This window comes from Pristiophorus japonicus, chromosome 8, assembly GCF_044704955.1.
Source record: "Pristiophorus japonicus isolate sPriJap1 chromosome 8, sPriJap1.hap1, whole genome shotgun sequence".
NCBI lineage: Eukaryota > Metazoa > Chordata > Chondrichthyes > Pristiophoridae > Pristiophorus > Pristiophorus japonicus.
In genome coordinates, this window is record NC_091984.1 from 175,641,048 (window position 1) to 175,655,423 (window position 14,376).

General features: G+C 45.4%; 12 non-coding genes across 12 annotated transcripts; all 12 read right to left on the reverse strand.

Moving 5' to 3' along the window:
* Positions 1-962: 962 nt before the first annotated feature.
* trnal-cag (transfer RNA leucine (anticodon CAG)) lies at positions 963-1,044 on the reverse strand. Its single transcript has one exon. It is a non-coding gene; the product is annotated as a tRNA-Leu (tRNA).
* A 973-nt stretch (positions 1,045-2,017) lies between these two features.
* On the reverse strand, positions 2,018-2,099 carry trnal-cag (transfer RNA leucine (anticodon CAG)). The gene has a single exon. It is a non-coding gene; the product is annotated as a tRNA-Leu (tRNA).
* Positions 2,100-3,072: 973 nt separating this feature from the next.
* On the reverse strand, positions 3,073-3,154 carry trnal-cag (transfer RNA leucine (anticodon CAG)). The gene has a single exon. It is a non-coding gene; the product is annotated as a tRNA-Leu (tRNA).
* A 973-nt stretch (positions 3,155-4,127) lies between these two features.
* On the reverse strand, positions 4,128-4,209 carry trnal-cag (transfer RNA leucine (anticodon CAG)). The gene has a single exon. It is a non-coding gene; the product is annotated as a tRNA-Leu (tRNA).
* Positions 4,210-5,182: 973 nt separating this feature from the next.
* Positions 5,183-5,264, reverse strand: trnal-cag (transfer RNA leucine (anticodon CAG)). Its single transcript has one exon. It is a non-coding gene; the product is annotated as a tRNA-Leu (tRNA).
* Positions 5,265-6,237: 973 nt separating this feature from the next.
* On the reverse strand, positions 6,238-6,319 carry trnal-cag (transfer RNA leucine (anticodon CAG)). Its single transcript has one exon. It is a non-coding gene; the product is annotated as a tRNA-Leu (tRNA).
* A 973-nt stretch (positions 6,320-7,292) lies between these two features.
* Positions 7,293-7,374, reverse strand: trnal-cag (transfer RNA leucine (anticodon CAG)). Its single transcript has one exon. It is a non-coding gene; the product is annotated as a tRNA-Leu (tRNA).
* A 973-nt stretch (positions 7,375-8,347) lies between these two features.
* Positions 8,348-8,429, reverse strand: trnal-cag (transfer RNA leucine (anticodon CAG)). The gene has a single exon. It is a non-coding gene; the product is annotated as a tRNA-Leu (tRNA).
* Positions 8,430-10,457: 2,028 nt separating this feature from the next.
* Positions 10,458-10,539, reverse strand: trnal-cag (transfer RNA leucine (anticodon CAG)). Its single transcript has one exon. It is a non-coding gene; the product is annotated as a tRNA-Leu (tRNA).
* Positions 10,540-11,512: 973 nt separating this feature from the next.
* Positions 11,513-11,594, reverse strand: trnal-cag (transfer RNA leucine (anticodon CAG)). Its single transcript has one exon. It is a non-coding gene; the product is annotated as a tRNA-Leu (tRNA).
* Positions 11,595-12,567: 973 nt separating this feature from the next.
* trnal-cag (transfer RNA leucine (anticodon CAG)) lies at positions 12,568-12,649 on the reverse strand. Its single transcript has one exon. It is a non-coding gene; the product is annotated as a tRNA-Leu (tRNA).
* A 973-nt stretch (positions 12,650-13,622) lies between these two features.
* On the reverse strand, positions 13,623-13,704 carry trnal-cag (transfer RNA leucine (anticodon CAG)). The gene has a single exon. It is a non-coding gene; the product is annotated as a tRNA-Leu (tRNA).
* Positions 13,705-14,376: the final 672 nt, after the last annotated feature.

Sequence of the window (14,376 nt, forward strand, 5' to 3'; positions counted from 1 at the left end):
CTTCTGTTCTGGAACGAGTGACCGTTGAGTGTAATGTGACTTTGTTATGCGGAAAATAATAATTAAGGCAATTAAAGTGGTAGACAGTGAACTCTCGAGAAACGATTTTGCAACATACCGGTCACAGGAACCTACGTATCCACAGGGCAACAACAGAAATTAGGTGCATGTTGGGACAAACCAGTTACAACATTCATTCAATATTTATTCCTATATCAACATCACTGACAAAAACAGATTATCTGGTCATGAACACATTGCTGTTTGTGGGATCGTGCTGTGTGCATCCTGGCTGCGCCATTTCCCACATTACAACAGTGACTCACTTTAAAAATACTTCATTGGCTGTAAAGCGTTTTGGGACATGAAAGGCGCCAACACACTGCAGAAAATTTTACCCGATAGCTGGCAAAATGCGAGCTGTTGTGAGAAATACGTGTGTTGGTTGCATTGCAGGCATGATAAACTTAATGACTGGCGCTGCCTGTTAAGTGATGTCGTAACAATGTACGTGTTGTGTGATTGCACAGGAGGAAGGATTGTGATGCAACTCAGTAAATGTGCAGAATTGGAGTACGCTTTTCTGCAGTTACAGTCGGTTCATTGTCAGGGTGGCCGAGTGGTTTAAGGTGCCAAACTCAAAGACTGTAACCCTTACCTTACCAAAGGTTGGTGTATTCTGGGACGTGGGTGCCAAGCCCACTTCTAGCGGCGTGGTTTCCAATCCCACTTCTGACATTTACTTTTTATCCACACAAATGCGGCCAGCGTGCAAAAAGCATGCTCAACTGGCCTTCAATTTTCAAGTGGTGACATCAAACACTTCGATGGTATTGCCATTTGCCAACAAACTAAAGGCACCGCTCACAGTCCAACTACTTTTCCACACCAAAATGGCCCCATTGTGAAACAGGTGCCCATGCTTGTGCTGACAGAATGCAAGTGTTACGCAGGGAAAATTCTGGCAGCGGTGGGATTTGAACCCACGCCTCCGAAGAGACTGGAACCTGGATCCAGCGCCTTAGACCGCTCGGCCACGCTACCACTGGAAGCAGCTTCTGTTCTGGAACGAGTGACCGTTGAGTGTAATGTGACTTTGTTATGCGGAAAATAATAATTAAGGCAATTAAAGTGGTAGACAGTGAACTCTCGAGAAACGATTTTGCAACATACCGGTCACAGGAACCTACGTATCCACAGGGCAACAACAGAAATTAGGTGCATGTTGGGACAAACCAGTTACAACATTCATTCAATATTTATTCCTATATCAACATCACTGACAAAAACAGATTATCTGGTCATGAACACATTGCTGTTTGTGGGATCGTGCTGTGTGCATACTGGCTGCGCCATTTCCCACATTACAACAGTGACTCACTTTAAAAATACTTCATTGGCTGTAAAGCGTTTTGGGACATGAAAGGCGCCAACACACTGCAGAAAATTTTACCCGATAGCTGGCAAAATGCGAGCTGTTGTGAGAAATACGTGTGTTGGTTGCATTGCAGGCATGATAAACTTAATGACTGGCGCTGCCTGTTAAGTGATGTCGTAACAATGTACGTGTTGTGTGATTGCACAGGAGGAAGGATTGTGATGCAACTCAGTAAATGTGCAGAATTGGAGCACGCTTTTCTGCAGTTACAGTTGGTTCATTGTCAGGGTGGCCGAGTGGTTTAAGGTGCCAAACTCAAAGACTGTAACCCTTACCTTACCAAAGGTTGGTGTATTCTGGGACGTGGGTGCCAAGCCCACTTCTAGCGGCGTGGTTTCCAATCCCACTTCTGACATTTACTTTTTATCCACACAAATGCGGCCAGCGTGCAAAAAGCATGCTCAACTGGCCTTCAATTTTCAAGTGGTGACATCAAACTCTTCGATGGTATTGCCATTTGCCAACAAACGAAAGGCACCGCTCACAGTCCAACTACTTTTCCACACCAAAATGGCCCCATTGTGAAACAGGTGCCCATGCTTGTGCTGACAGAATGCAAGTGTTACGCAGGGAAAATTCTGGCAGCAGTGGGATTTGAACCCACGCCTCCGAAGAGACTGGAACCTGGATCCAGCGCCTTAGACCGCTCGGCCACGCTACCACTGGAAGCAGCTTCTGTTCTGGAACGAGTGACCGTTGAGTGTAATGTGACTTTGTTATGCGGAAAATAATAATTAAGGCAATTAAAGTGGTAGACAGTGAACTCTCGAGAAACGATTTTGCAACATACCGGTCACAGGAACCTACGTATCCACAGGGCAACAACAGAAATTAGGTGCATGTTGGGACAAACCAGTTACAACATTCATTCAATATTTATTCCTATATCAACATCACTGACAAAAACAGATTATCTGGTCATGAACACATTGCTGTTTGTGGGATCGTGCTGTGTGCATACTGGCTGCGCCATTTCCCACATTACAACAGTGACTCACTTTAAAAATACTTCATTGGCTGTAAAGCGTTTTGGGACATGAAAGGCGCCAACACACTGCAGAAAATTTTACCCGATAGCTGGCAAAATGCGAGCTGTTGTGAGAAATACGTGTGTTGGTTGCATTGCAGGCATGATAAACTTAATGACTGGCGCTGCCTGTTAAGTGATGTCGTAACAATGTACGTGTTGTGTGATTGCACAGGAGGAAGGATTGTGATGCAACTCAGTAAATGTGCAGAATTGGAGCACGCTTTTCTGCAGTTACAGTCGGTTCATTGTCAGGGTGGCCGAGTGGTTTAAGGTGCCAAACTCAAAGACTGTAACCCTTACCTTACCAAAGGTTGGTGTATTCTGGGACGTGGGTGCCAAGCCCACTTCTAGCGGCGTGGTTTCCAATCCCACTTCTGACATTTACTTTTTATCCACACAAATGCGGCCAGCGTGCAAAAAGCATGCTCAACTGGCCTTCAATTTTCAAGTGGTGACATCAAACACTTCGATGGTATTGCCATTTGCCAACAAACTAAAGGCACCGCTCACAGTCCAACTACTTTTCCACACCAAAATGGCCCCATTGTGAAACAGGTGCCCATGCTTGTGCTGACAGAATGCAAGTGTTACGCAGGGAAAATTCTGGCAGCGGTGGGATTTGAACCCACGCCTCCGAAGAGACTGGAACCTGGATCCAGCGCCTTAGACCGCTCGGCCACGCTACCACTGGAAGCAGCTTCTGTTCTGGAACGAGTGACCGTTGAGTGTAATGTGACTTTGTTATGCGGAAAATAATAATTAAGGCAATTAAAGTGGTAGACAGTGAACTCTCGAGAAACGATTTTGCAACATACCGGTCACAGGAACCTACGTATCCACAGGGCAACAACAGAAATTAGGTGCATGTTGGGACAAACCAGTTACAACATTCATTCAATATTTATTCCTATATCAACATCACTGACAAAAACAGATTATCTGGTCATGAACACATTGCTGTTTGTGGGATCGTGCTGTGTGCATCCTGGCTGCGCCATTTCCCACATTACAACAGTGACTCACTTTAAAAATACTTCATTGGCTGTAAAGCGTTTTGGGACATGAAAGGCGCCAACACACTGCAGAAAATTTTACCCGATAGCTGGCAAAATGCGAGCTGTTGTGAGAAATACGTGTGTTGGTTGCATTGCAGGCATGATAAACTTAATGACTGGCGCTGCCTGTTAAGTGATGTCGTAACAATGTACGTGTTGTGTGATTGCACAGGAGGAAGGATTGTGATGCAACTCAGTAAATGTGCAGAATTGGAGTACGCTTTTCTGCAGTTACAGTCGGTTCATTATCAAAATAGCCGAGTGGTTTAAGGTGCCAAACTCAAAGACTGTAACCCTTACCTTACCAAAGGTTGGTGTATTCTGGGACGTGGGTGCCAAGCCCACTTCTAGCGGCGTGGTTTCCAATCCCACTTCTGACATTTACTTTTTATCCACACAAATGCGGCCAGCGTGCAAAAAGCATGCTCAACTGGCCTTCAATTTTCAAGTGGTGACATCAAACACTTCGATGGTATTGCCATTTGCCAACAAACTAAAGGCACCGCTCACAGTCCAACTACTTTTCCACACCAAAATGGCCCCATTGTGAAACAGGTGCCCATGCTTGTGCTGACAGAATGCAAGTGTTACGCAGGGAAAATTCTGGCAGCGGTGGGATTTGAACCCACGCCTCCGAAGAGACTGGAACCTGGATCCAGCGCCTTAGACCGCTCGGCCACGCTACCACTGGAAGCAGCTTCTGTTCTGGAACGAGTGACCGTTGAGTGTAATGTGACTTTGTTATGCGGAAAATAATAATTAAGGCAATTAAAGTGGTAGACAGTGAACTCTCGAGAAACGATTTTGCAACATACCGGTCACAGGAACCTACGTATCCACAGGGCAACAACAGAAATTAGGTGCATGTTGGGACAAACCAGTTACAACATTCATTCAATATTTATTCCTATATCAACATCACTGACAAAAACAGATTATCTGGTCATGAACACATTGCTGTTTGTGGGATCGTGCTGTGTGCATACTGGCTGCGCCATTTCCCACATTACAACAGTGACTCACTTTAAAAATACTTCATTGGCTGTAAAGCGTTTTGGGACATGAAAGGCGCCAACACACTGCAGAAAATTTTACCCGATAGCTGGCAAAATGCGAGCTGTTGTGAGAAATACGTGTGTTGGTTGCATTGCAGGCATGATAAACTTAATGACTGGCGCTGCCTGTTAAGTGATGTCGTAACAATGTACGTGTTGTGTGATTGCACAGGAGGAAGGATTGTGATGCAACTCAGTAAATGTGCAGAATTGGAGCACGCTTTTCTGCAGTTACAGTCGGTTCATTGTCAGGGTGGCCGAGTGGTTTAAGGTGCCAAACTCAAAGACTGTAACCCTTACCTTACCAAAGGTTGGTGTATTCTGGGACGTGGGTGCCAAGCCCACTTCTAGCGGCGTGGTTTCCAATCCCACTTCTGACATTTACTTTTTATCCACACAAATGCGGCCAGCGTGCAAAAAGCATGCTCAACTGGCCTTCAATTTTCAAGTGGTGACATCAAACTCTTCGATGGTATTGCCATTTGCCAACAAACGAAAGGCACCGCTCACAGTCCAACTACTTTTCCACACCAAAATGGCCCCATTGTGAAACAGGTGCCCATGCTTGTGCTGACAGAATGCAAGTGTTACGCAGGGAAAATTCTGGCAGCAGTGGGATTTGAACCCACGCCTCCGAAGAGACTGGAACCTGGATCCAGCGCCTTAGACCGCTCGGCCACGCTACCACGGGAAGCAGCTTCTGTTCTGGAACGAGTGACCGTTGAGTGTAATGTGACTTTGTTATGCGGAAAATAATAATTAAGGCAATTAAAGTGGTAGACAGTGAACTCTCGAGAAACGATTTTGCAACATACCGGTCACAGGAACCTACGTATCCACAGGGCAACAACAGAAATTAGGTGCATGTTGGGACAAACCAGTTACAACATTCATTCAATATTTATTCCTATATCAACATCACTGACAAAAACAGATTATCTGGTCATGAACACATTGCTGTTTGTGGGATCGTGCTGTGTGCATACTGGCTGCGCCATTTCCCACATTACAACAGTGACTCACTTTAAAAATACTTCATTGGCTGTAAAGCGTTTTGGGACATGAAAGGCGCCAACACACTGCAGAAAATTTTACCCGATAGCTGGCAAAATGCGAGCTGTTGTGAGAAATACGTGTGTTGGTTGCATTGCAGGCATGATAAACTTAATGACTGGCGCTGCCTGTTAAGTGATGTCGTAACAATGTACGTGTTGTGTGATTGCACAGGAGGAAGGATTGTGATGCAACTCAGTAAATGTGCAGAATTGGAGTACGCTTTTCTGCAGTTACAGTCGGTTCATTATCAAAATAGCCGAGTGGTTTAAGGTGCCAAACTCAAAGACTGTAACCCTTACCTTACCAAAGGTTGGTGTATTCTGGGACGTGGGTGCCAAGCCCACTTCTAGCGGCGTGGTTTCCAATCCCACTTCTGACATTTACTTTTTATCCACACAAATGCGGCCAGCGTGCAAAAAGCATGCTCAACTGGCCTTCAATTTTCAAGTGGTGACATCAAACTCTTCGATGGTATTGCCATTTGCCAACAAACGAAAGGCACCGCTCACAGTCCAACTACTTTTCCACACCAAAATGGCCCCATTGTGAAACAGGTGCCCATGCTTGTGCTGACAGAATGCAAGTGTTACGCAGGGAAAATTCTGGCAGCAGTGGGATTTGAACCCACGCCTCCGAAGAGACTGGAACCTGGATCCAGCGCCTTAGACCGCTCGGCCACGCTACCACTGGAAGCAGCTTCTGTTCTGGAACGAGTGACCGTTGAGTGTAATGTGACTTTGTTATGCGGAAAATAATAATTAAGGCAATTAAAGTGGTAGACAGTGAACTCTCGAGAAACGATTTTGCAACATACCGGTCACAGGAACCTACGTATCCACAGGGCAACAACAGAAATTAGGTGCATGTTGGGACAAACCAGTTACAACATTCATTCAATATTTATTCCTATATCAACATCACTGACAAAAACAGATTATCTGGTCATGAACACATTGCTGTTTGTGGGATCGTGCTGTGTGCATACTGGCTGCGCCATTTCCCACATTACAACAGTGACTCACTTTAAAAATACTTCATTGGCTGTAAAGCGTTTTGGGACATGAAAGGCGCCAACACACTGCAGAAAATTTTACCCGATAGCTGGCAAAATGCGAGCTGTTGTGAGAAATACGTGTGTTGGTTGCATTGCAGGCATGATAAACTTAATGACTGGCGCTGCCTGTTAAGTGATGTCGTAACAATGTACGTGTTGTGTGATTGCACAGGAGGAAGGATTGTGATGCAACTCAGTAAATGTGCAGAATTGGAGTACGCTTTTCTGCAGTTACAGTCGGTTCATTATCAAAATAGCCGAGTGGTTTAAGGTGCCAAACTCAAAGACTGTAACCCTTACCTTACCAAAGGTTGGTGTATTCTGGGACGTGGGTGCCAAGCCCACTTCTAGCGGCGTGGTTTCCAATCCCACTTCTGACATTTACTTTTTATCCACACAAATGCGGCCAGCGTGCAAAAAGCATGCTCAACTGGCCTTCAATTTTCAAGTGGTGACATCAAACTCTTCGATGGTATTGCCATTTGCCAACAAACGAAAGGCACCGCTCACAGTCCAACTACTTTTCCACACCAAAATGGCCCCATTGTGAAACAGGTGCCCATGCTTGTGCTGACAGAATGCAAGTGTTACGCAGGGAAAATTCTGGCAGCAGTGGGATTTGAACCCACGCCTCCGAAGAGACTGGAACCTGGATCCAGCGCCTTAGACCGCTCGGCCACGCTACCACTGGAAGCAGCTTCTGTTCTGGAACGAGTGACCGTTGAGTGTAATGTGACTTTGTTATGCGGAAAATAATAATTAAGGCAATTAAAGTGGTAGACAGTGAACTCTCGAGAAACGATTTTGCAACATACCGGTCACAGGAACCTACGTATCCACAGGGCAACAACAGAAATTAGGTGCATGTTGGGACAAACCAGTTACAACATTCATTCAATATTTATTCCTATATCAACATCACTGACAAAAACAGATTATCTGGTCATGAACACATTGCTGTTTGTGGGATCGTGCTGTGTGCATCCTGGCTGCGCCATTTCCCACATTACAACAGTGACTCACTTTAAAAATACTTCATTGGCTGTAAAGCGTTTTGGGACATGAAAGGCGCCAACACACTGCAGAAAATTTTACCCGATAGCTGGCAAAATGCGAGCTGTTGTGAGAAATACGTGTGTTGGTTGCATTGCAGGCATGATAAACTTAATGACTGGCGCTGCCTGTTAAGTGATGTCGTAACAATGTACGTGTTGTGTGATTGCACAGGAGGAAGGATTGTGATGCAACTCAGTAAATGTGCAGAATTGGAGTACGCTTTTCTGCAGTTACAGTCGGTTCATTATCAAAATAGCCGAGTGGTTTAAGGTGCCAAACTCAAAGACTGTAACCATTACCTTACCAAAGGTTGGTGTATTCTGGGACGTGGGTGCCAAGCCCACTTCTAGCGGCGTGGTTTCCAATCCCACTTCTGACATTTACTTTTTATCCACACAAATGCGGCCAGCGTGCAAAAAGCATGCTCAACTGGCCTTCAATTTTCAAGTGGTGACATCAAACACTTCGATGGTATTGCCATTTGCCAACAAACTAAAGGCACCGCTCACAGTCCAACTACTTTTCCACACCAAAATGGCCCCATTGTGAAACAGGTGCCCATGCTTGTGCTGACAGAATGCAAGTGTTACGCAGGGAAAATTCTGGCAGCGGTGGGATTTGAACCCACGCCTCCGAAGAGACTGGAACCTGGATCCAGCGCCTTAGACCGCTCGGCCACGCTACCACTGGAAGCAGCTTCTGTTCTGGAACGAGTGACCGTTGAGTGTAATGTGACTTTGTTATGCGGAAAATAATAATTAAGGCAATTAAAGTGGTAGACAGTGAACTCTCGAGAAACGATTTTGCAACATACCGGTCACAGGAACCTACGTATCCACAGGGCAACAACAGAAATTAGGTGCATGTTGGGACAAACCAGTTACAACATTCATTCAATATTTATTCCTATATCAACATCACTGACAAAAACAGATTATCTGGTCATGAACACATTGCTGTTTGTGGGATCGTGCTGTGTGCATACTGGCTGCGCCATTTCCCACATTACAACAGTGACTCACTTTAAAAATACTTCATTGGCTGTAAAGCGTTTTGGGACATGAAAGGCGCCAACACACTGCAGAAAATTTTACCCGATAGCTGGCAAAATGCGAGCTGTTGTGAGAAATACGTGTGTTGGTTGCATTGCAGGCATGATAAACTTAATGACTGGCGCTGCCTGTTAAGTGATGTCGTAACAATGTACGTGTTGTGTGATTGCACAGGAGGAAGGATTGTGATGCAACTCAGTAAATGTGCAGAATTGGAGCACGCTTTTCTGCAGTTACAGTCGGTTCATTGTCAGGGTGGCCGAGTGGTTTAAGGTGCCAAACTCAAAGACTGTAACCCTTACCTTACCAAAGGTTGGTGTATTCTGGGACGTGGGTGCCAAGCCCACTTCTAGCGGCGTGGTTTCCAATCCCACTTCTGACATTTACTTTTTATCCACACAAATGCGGCCAGCGTGCAAAAAGCATGCTCAACTGGCCTTCAATTTTCAAGTGGTGACATCAAACTCTTCGATGGTATTGCCATTTGCCAACAAACGAAAGGCACCGCTCACAGTCCAACTACTTTTCCACACCAAAATGGCCCCATTGTGAAACAGGTGCCCATGCTTGTGCTGACAGAATGCAAGTGTTACGCAGGGAAAATTCTGGCAGCGGTGGGATTTGAACCCACGCCTCCGAAGAGACTGGAACCTGGATCCAGCGCCTTAGACTGCTCGGCCACGCTACCACTGGAAGCAGCTTCTGTTCTGGAACGAGTGACCGTTGAGTGTAATGTGACTTTGTTATGCGGAAAATAATAATTAAGGCAATTAAAGTGGTAGACAGTGAACTCTCGAGAAACGATTTTGCAACATACCGGTCACAGGAACCTACGTATCCACAGGGCAACAACAGAAATTAGGTGCATGTTGGGACAAACCAGTTACAACATTCATTCAATATTTATTCCTATATCAACATCACTGACAAAAACAGATTATCTGGTCATGAACACATTGCTGTTTGTGGGATCGTGCTGTGTGCATACTGGCTGCGCCATTTCCCACATTACAACAGTGACTCACTTTAAAAATACTTCATTGGCTGTAAAGCGTTTTGGGACATGAAAGGCGCCAACACACTGCAGAAAATTTTACCCGATAGCTGGCAAAATGCGAGCTGTTGTGAGAAATACGTGTGTTGGTTGCATTGCAGGCATGATAAACTTAATGACTGGCGCTGCCTGTTAAGTGATGTCGTAACAATGTACGTGTTGTGTGATTGCACAGGAGGAAGGATTGTGATGCAACTCAGTAAATGTGCAGAATTGGAGCACGCTTTTCTGCAGTTACAGTCGGTTCATTGTCAGGGTGGCCGAGTGGTTTAAGGTGCCAAACTCAAAGACTGTAACCCTTACCTTACCAAAGGTTGGTGTATTCTGGGACGTGGGTGCCAAGCCCACTTCTAGCGGCGTGGTTTCCAATCCCACTTCTGACATTTACTTTTTATCCACACAAATGCGGCCAGCGTGCAAAAAGCATGCTCAACTGGCCTTCAATTTTCAAGTGGTGACATCAAACACTTCGATGGTATTGCCATTTGCCAACAAACTAAAGGCACCGCTCACAGTCCAACTACTTTTCCACACCAAAATGGCCCCATTGTGAAACAGGTGCCCATGCTTGTGCTGACAGAATGCAAGTGTTACGCAGGGAAAATTCTGGCAGCGGTGGGATTTGAACCCACGCCTCCGAAGAGACTGGAACCTGGATCCAGCGCCTTAGACCGCTCGGCCACGCTACCACTGGAAGCAGCTTCTGTTCTGGAACGAGTGACCGTTGAGTGTAATGTGACTTTGTTATGCGGAAAATAATAATTAAGGCAATTAAAGTGGTAGACAGTGAACTCTCGAGAAACGATTTTGCAACATACCGGTCACAGGAACCTACGTATCCACAGGGCAACAACAGAAATTAGGTGCATGTTGGGACAAACCAGTTACAACATTCATTCAATATTTATTCCTATATCAACATCACTGACAAAAACAGATTATCTGGTCATGAACACATTGCTGTTTGTGGGATCGTGCTGTGTGCATCCTGGCTGCGCCATTTCCCACATTACAACAGTGACTCACTTTAAAAATACTTCATTGGCTGTAAAGCGTTTTGGGACATGAAAGGCGCCAACACACTGCAGAAAATTTTACCCGATAGCTGGCAAAATGCGAGCTGTTGTGAGAAATACGTGTGTTGGTTGCATTGCAGGCATGATAAACTTAATGACTGGCGCTGCCTGTTAAGTGATGTCGTAACAATGTACGTGTTGTGTGATTGCACAGGAGGAAGGATTGTGATGCAACTCAGTAAATGTGCAGAATTGGAGTACGCTTTTCTGCAGTTACAGTCGGTTCATTATCAAAATAGCCGAGTGGTTTAAGGTGCCAAACTCAAAGACTGTAACCCTTACCTTACCAAAGGTTGGTGTATTCTGGGACGTGGGTGCCAAGCCCACTTCTAGCGGCGTGGTTTCCAATCCCACTTCTGACATTTACTTTTTATCCACACAAATGCGGCCAGCGTGCAAAAAGCATGCTCAACTGGCCTTCAATTTTCAAGTGGTGACATCAAACACTTCGATGGTATTGCCATTTGCCAACAAACTAAAGGCACCGCTCACAGTCCAACTACTTTTCCACACCAAAATGGCCCCATTGTGAAACAGGTGCCCATGCTTGTGCTGACAGAATGCAAGTGTTACGCAGGGAAAATTCTGGCAGCGGTGGGATTTGAACCCACGCCTCCGAAGAGACTGGAACCTGGATCCAGCGCCTTAGACCGCTCGGCCACGCTACCACTGGAAGCAGCTTCTGTTCTGGAACGAGTGACCGTTGAGTGTAATGTGACTTTGTTATGCGGAAAATAATAATTAAGGCAATTAAAGTGGTAGACAGTGAACTCTCGAGAAACGATTTTGCAACATACCGGTCACAGGAACCTACGTATCCACAGGGCAACAACAGAAATTAGGTGCATGTTGGGACAAACCAGTTACAACATTCATTCAATATTTATTCCTATATCAACATCACTGACAAAAACAGATTATCTGGTCATGAACACATTGCTGTTTGTGGGATCGTGCTGTGTGCATACTGGCTGCGCCATTTCCCACATTACAACAGTGACTCACTTTAAAAATACTTCATTGGCTGTAAAGCGTTTTGGGACATGAAAGGCGCCAACACACTGCAGAAAATTTTACCCGATAGCTGGCAAAATGCGAGCTGTTGTGAGAAATACGTGTGTTGGTTGCATTGCAGGCATGATAAACTTAATGACTGGCGCTGCCTGTTAAGTGATGTCGTAACAATGTACGTGTTGTGTGATTGCACAGGAGGAAGGATTGTGATGCAACTCAGTAAATGTGCAGAATTGGAGTACGCTTTTCTGCAGTTACAGTCGGTTCATTATCAAAATAGCCGAGTGGTTTAAGGTGCCAAACTCAAAGACTGTAACCCTTACCTTACCAAAGGTTGGTGTATTCTGGGACGTGGGTGCCAAGCCCACTTCTAGCGGCGTGGTTTCCAATCCCACTTCTGACATTTACTTTTTATCCACACAAATGCGGCCAGCGTGCAAAAAGCATGCTCAACTGGCCTTCAATTTTCAAGTGGTGACATCAAACACTTCGATGGTATTGCCATTTGCCAACAAACTAAAGGCACCGCTCACAGTCCAACTACTTTTCCACACCAAAATGGCCCCATTGTGAAACAGGTGCCCATGCTTGTGCTGACAGAATGCAAGTGTTACGCAGGGAAAATTCTGGCAGCGGTGGGATTTGAACCCACGCCTCCGAAGAGACTGGAACCTGGATCCAGCGCCTTAGACCGCTCGGCCACGCTACCACTGGAAGCAGCTTCTGTTCTGGAACGAGTGACCGTTGAGTGTAATGTGACTTTGTTATGCGGAAAATAATAATTAAGGCAATTAAAGTGGTAGACAGTGAACTCTCGAGAAACGATTTTGCAACATACCGGTCACAGGAACCTACGTATCCACAGGGCAACAACAGAAATTAGGTGCATGTTGGGACAAACCAGTTACAACATTCATTCAATATTTATTCCTATATCAACATCACTGACAAAAACAGATTATCTGGTCATGAACACATTGCTGTTTGTGGGATCGTGCTGTGTGCATACTGGCTGCGCCATTTCCCACATTACAACAGTGACTCACTTTAAAAATACTTCATTGGCTGTAAAGCGTTTTGGGACATGAAAGGCGCCAACACACTGCAGAAAATTTTACCCGATAGCTGGCAAAATGCGAGCTGTTGTGAGAAATACGTGTGTTGGTTGCATTGCAGGCATGATAAACTTAATGACTGGCGCTGCCTGTTAAGTGATGTCGTAACAATGTACGTGTTGTGTGATTGCACAGGAGGAAGGATTGTGATGCAACTCAGTAAATGTGCAGAATTGGAGTACGCTTTTCTGCAGTTACAGTCGGTTCATTATCAAAATAGCCGAGTGGTTTAAGGTGCCAAACTCAAAGACTGTAACCCTTACCTTACCAAAGGTTGGTGTATTCTGGGACGTGGGTGCCAAGCCCACTTCTAGCGGCGTGGTTTCCAATCCCACTTCTGACATTTACTTTTTATCCACACAAATGCGGCCAGCGTGCAAAAAGCATGCTCAACTGGCCCTCAATTTTCAAGTGGTGACATCAAACTCTTCGATGGTATTGCCATTTGCCAACAAACGAAAGGCACCGCTCACAGTCCAACTACTTTTCCACACCAAAATGGCCCCATTGTGAAACAGGTGCCCATGCTTGTGCTGACAGAATGCAAGTGTTACGCAGGGAAAATTCTGGCAGCGGTGGGATTTGAACCCACGCCTCCGAAGAGACTGGAACCTGGATCCAGCGCCTTAGACCGCTCGGCCACGCTACCACTGGAAGCAGCTTCTGTTCTGGAACGAGTGACCGTTGAGTGTAATGTGACTTTGTTATGCGGAAAATAATAATTAAGGCAATTAAAGTGGTAGACAGTAAACTCTCGAGAAACGATTTTGCAACATACCGGTCACAGGCACCTACGTATCCACAGGGCAACAACAGAAATTAGGTGCATGTTGGGACAAACCAGTTACAACATTCATTCAATATTTATTCCTATATCAACATCACTGACAAAAACAGATTATCTGGTCATGAACACATTGCTGTTTGTGGGATCGTGCTGTGTGCATACTGGCTGCGCCATTTCCCACATTACAACAGTGACTCACTTTAAAAATACTTCATTGGCTGTAAAGCGTTTTGGGACATGAAAGGCGCCAACACACTGCAGAAAACTTTACCCGATAGCTGGCAAAATGCGAGCTGTTGTGAGAAATACGTGTGTTGGTTGCATTGCAGGCATGATAAACTTAATGACTGGCGCTGCCTGTTAAGTGATGTCGTAACAATGTACGTGTTGTGTGATTGCACAGGAGGAAGGATTGTGATGCAACTCAGTAAATGTGCAGAATTGGAGCACGCTTTTCTGCAGTTACAGTCGGTTCATTGTCAGGGTGGCCGAGTGGTTTAAGGTGCCAAACTCAAAGACTGTAACCCTTACCTT